This window comes from Mus caroli, unplaced genomic scaffold (assembly GCF_978045245.1).
Source record: "Mus caroli unplaced genomic scaffold, Mus_caroli_1 scaffold_15, whole genome shotgun sequence".
NCBI classification, from domain to species: Eukaryota; Metazoa; Chordata; class Mammalia; order Rodentia; family Muridae; genus Mus; species Mus caroli.
This window is the reverse complement of record NW_028227270.1, coordinates 14,685,745-14,689,835: the sequence shown is the minus strand read 5'-3', so window position 1 is coordinate 14,689,835 and position 4,091 is coordinate 14,685,745. Positions and strand designations below refer to the sequence as shown.

The 4,091-nt window shown below is 42.7% G+C and overlaps 1 non-coding gene across 1 annotated transcript; it reads right to left on the bottom strand.

Annotated features, from left to right (window-relative positions):
- Window positions 1-442: 442 nt before the first annotated feature.
- On the bottom strand, window positions 443-549 carry LOC115029192 (U6 spliceosomal RNA). The gene has a single exon (XR_003834746.1). It is a non-coding gene; the product is annotated as a U6 spliceosomal RNA (small nuclear RNA).
- Window positions 550-4,091: the final 3,542 nt, after the last annotated feature.

Genomic DNA, 4,091 nt, shown 5'->3' with positions numbered 1-4,091 from the left:
CATGTGGATTGACTCTTGCAGAAGGGAAAAGGTCTATTTTCATTCTATATTAGAAAACCCCCTCCTCTACATTAATTCCACAAGGACTTGCAGTCCTGGCACCAGGTTTGGTAGTTATCAATTCATATCTTGTCTTTTCCAAGAGCCAGAGCTGGGACTCATGTTCCTCTGAGCAATAATTAGGGTCCTGCTGCCTCTGTTCATGGTCTGATGAGCTGCTGATTTAAGGGAAGGCTCCAGACGAATGTCTTCTCATCCTGCTGATAGTTAACTAGCTCCCTAACATGGGTGGACCATTGTGCTACATAACACTGTAGGCAACCAAAGTAAACCTGAATCACTGTAATGCTGAACCTAGCATATACGGAGGCTTCCTGCCCAACAGCTTCCCCTTTTGACCTTGAGCTAAGCATGTTCAGATTTGCATTATTTTTCCTTTTTAAAATATATAGAATGCTTCACAGATTTGCGTGTCATCCTTCCACAGGGGGTCATGTTAATTTCTCTACATTGTTCCAATTTTAGTATATATGCTGTCAAGACAAGCATTCATTTCTATTCCTAGTACCCACATGGTTCTCTCTCTGAGTCTGTCTCTGTCTGTCTCCTCCCCAACTTCTCTCATCCTCCCTCCCCTTTTTCTTTGTTTTACTAAATATTTGTGTTCTGCCTGCATGCATGTCTGTGCAGCATGGGCATGCAGTACTTATAGAGGCCAGAAGAGGGTATCAGATCCCCTGCTACTGGAGTTACAGGTGGTGGTTTGCCAACCTGTGGGTACTGGGAACAGAACCTAGATCCTCTTAAAAGTGGATCAGATATAGCTGTCTCTTGTGAGGCTATGCCTGGGCCTAGCAAACACAGAAGTGGATGCTCACAGTCAGCCATTGGATGGATCACAGGGCCCCCAATGGAGGAGCTAGAGAAAGTACCCAAGGAGCTAAAGGGGTCTGCAACCCTATAGGTGGAACAACAATATAAACTAACCAGTACTCCCCAGAGCTCGTGTCTCTAGCTGCATATGTATCAGAAGATGGCCTAGTCAGCCATCATTGGAAAGAGAGGCCCATTGGTCTTGAAAACTTTAGATGCTTCAGTACAGGAGAACGCCAGGGCCAAGAAGTGGGAGTGGCTGGGTAGGGGAGTGGGGGGGAGGGTATGGGGGACTTTTGGGATAGCATTGGAAATGTTAATGAGGAAAATACCTAATTAAAAAAAATTTTAAAGTGGATCAGAGAAATGCAAATCAAAATGACCCTGAGATTTCACCTTACACCAATCAGAATGGCTAAGATCAAAACCTCAGGTGACAACACATGTTGGAGAAAATATAGAGAAAGAGGAACATTCCTCCACTGCTGGTGGAATTGCAAACTGGTACAACCACTCTGGAAATCAATCTGGAGGTGCCTCAGAAAATTGGAAATAGATCTATCTGAAGACCCAGCTATACCACTCTTGGGAATACACCCAAAAGATGCCCCACCATGCCACATGGGCACGTGTTCCACTATGTTCCTAGCAGCCCTATTTGTGATAGCCAGAAGCTGGAAATAACCTAGATGCCCCATGACAGAAGAATGGATACAGAAAAAGTGGTTCATTTACACAATGGAATAGTACTTGGCAATTAAGAACGAGGACATCCTGAGTTTTGCAGGCAAATGAATGGAACTAGAAAATATCATCCTGAGTGAGGTAACTTAGACCCAAACAGACATGCATGGTATGTACTCACTAATAAGTGGATATTAGTCAAAAAAAAAAAAAAGTACAGAATACCCACAATACAGTCCACAGAAGTCAAAAAGGTCAACAAGCTGAAGTGCCCAAGTGAGGATGCCTCAGTCCCACTTGGAAAAGAGAAGAAAGCAATCACAAGTGGGGAGGGAGGGACCTGGGAGGGAAAGTGGACGGGGGTGGGGGAATGGGGGCAGAGGGCAACCTGATCTGATATTGGGTGAGGAAAAAGGACTGAAGCCCTGAGGGCCAGCAGAAAGAACAGGCAACTTCAGGAAATAGGAGGTTGGGGGGACCCTCCAGAATGCACCAGAGACCTGGGAGGTGAAAGACTCTCAGGACTCAAAGGGAGGGACCTTACATGAAATTCCCAACAGTAGGGAGAGGGAACTTATAGAGCCCACCTCCAGCAGGAAGACAGGGTATCAACCAAGAAATGTGGTTGACATCCCACAGTCACATCTCTGACCCATAATTGTTCCTGTCTGAAAGAGTTACAGGGATGGAAATGGAGAGGAGCCTGGGGAAAACAAGGTCCAGCTATAGGCCCAAAGCAGGATCCAGCTCAAGGGGAGGCCCCAAGGCTTGACACTATTACTGAGGCTATGGAGCACTCACAAAAAGGGACCTATCATGACTGTCCTCCAAAAGACCCAACAACAGCTGAAAGAGTCAGATGCAGATATTTACACCCAACCAATGGACAGAAGCAGCTGACCCCTGTTTTTAAATTAGGGAAGGCAGAAAGAAGCTGAGGAGAAGGGTGATCCTGTAGGAGGACTAGCAGTCTCAATTAATCTGGACCCCCGAGATCTCTCAAACACTGGACCACCAAACAGATAGCATACACCTGCTTATATGAGGCCCCTACCACACATACAGTAGAGGACTTCCAGGTCTTCGTTCATTCAGAGATGATGCACCTAACCCTCAAGAGACTGGAGGGCCCTGGGAGTTTAGAGGTCAGGTGGGGTGAGGGGTGGGGGCATCCACGTGGAGGCGGGGGTAGGATGGGGAGGAGTTGTGGGATGTGGAGCAGTCGGAGGGTGGATGGGGATGGGCAGGGAATGGACTATGGAGTGTAAAAAATGAATTACAAATAAAATTAAATTAAAAATAAATAAATACATAAATAAATTTTATTTTTAGAAAGCTGCCAGTATTTTTAACTGCTGAGCCACCTCTTTAGCTCCCTTTTCCATTTTGAACGTGTGACCTATGACCTTAAACTGAACATGCTCAAAGATATGCCCACTCTTACATGTATTTTCACATATAAATATGTTTAAACTCCCTAAATAAAATCCCCAAGCTTCCTTTGTTTAAGGAGAGAAGTCAAGAGGCTGGGGGAAAAGGACATGAACAGAGGCCAAGCCAGCTTGAGATACACAGCAACGATTCTATAAACAAAGAAAGAAAGAAAGAAAGAAAGAAAGAAAGAAAGAAAGAAAGAAAGAAAGAAAGGAAGAGACTTCCTCCAAGCCTATGCCCTTGGTTAAACTCAGCGAGTCACAAATAAAATAAATAGATATACATGTGACAAAGATTGTAGGGAGGAGAGGAGGCAGACAGAAATAGTAGATGGAAGGAGGTAGACAGAAATAATAGATGGAAAGAGATAGACAGAAGTAATAGATGGAAGAGATGTGGGGGTAACAATGGTCACTATGCATTACGTACATGTGTGAAACTGCCAAAGGACAAGTTTCATTTACAAAGGGGAAAACATTAAAATAGCAACAAACAAACAAACCTAATCCAACAAACAAATAAAAACAAAACAAATAAGTAAAACAAAATAAAAATTACTGGGTATAATTTAAGAATACTCTAAGAACAAAAGAACACTCATAGATTAAGCAAGGAATGAACCAGACAGCTATCATACAAAGTCAGATTACTAACTGAAAATCTGAAGTAAACCTTAGAATGTTAAGAGTTCAGTTGCCAAAAAATAGAACACACTCAAGATGTAGCTGCAATGTTGGCAGACCATCAAGATGGGTAATTCAATGGCAATGCCATAAAACGAAAGCTATGTAGCAAACATAAAATCAAAAGAAGAGAATATACCAGGCGTATCATCTCTGAGCTATTATCTATGATAACCTACAAAGAGAAAGGCCTTAAAGAAGATTGAAATCTGACTTCAGAGAGGTGAGAGTGATAGGGGTCTTTTCATCAGATGCATTAAACAAGACTCAACAGAAGTAAAATAAAACACTTAAAGTCACAAAAGAAGAAAGATCTAGAATAATACTATACTCAACAAAAATAACTCTAGATCCTTTTTTAAAATGTAAAACACACAACTTTCTCTGGCAAACAAACACTGAAGAGATTCATTGTCA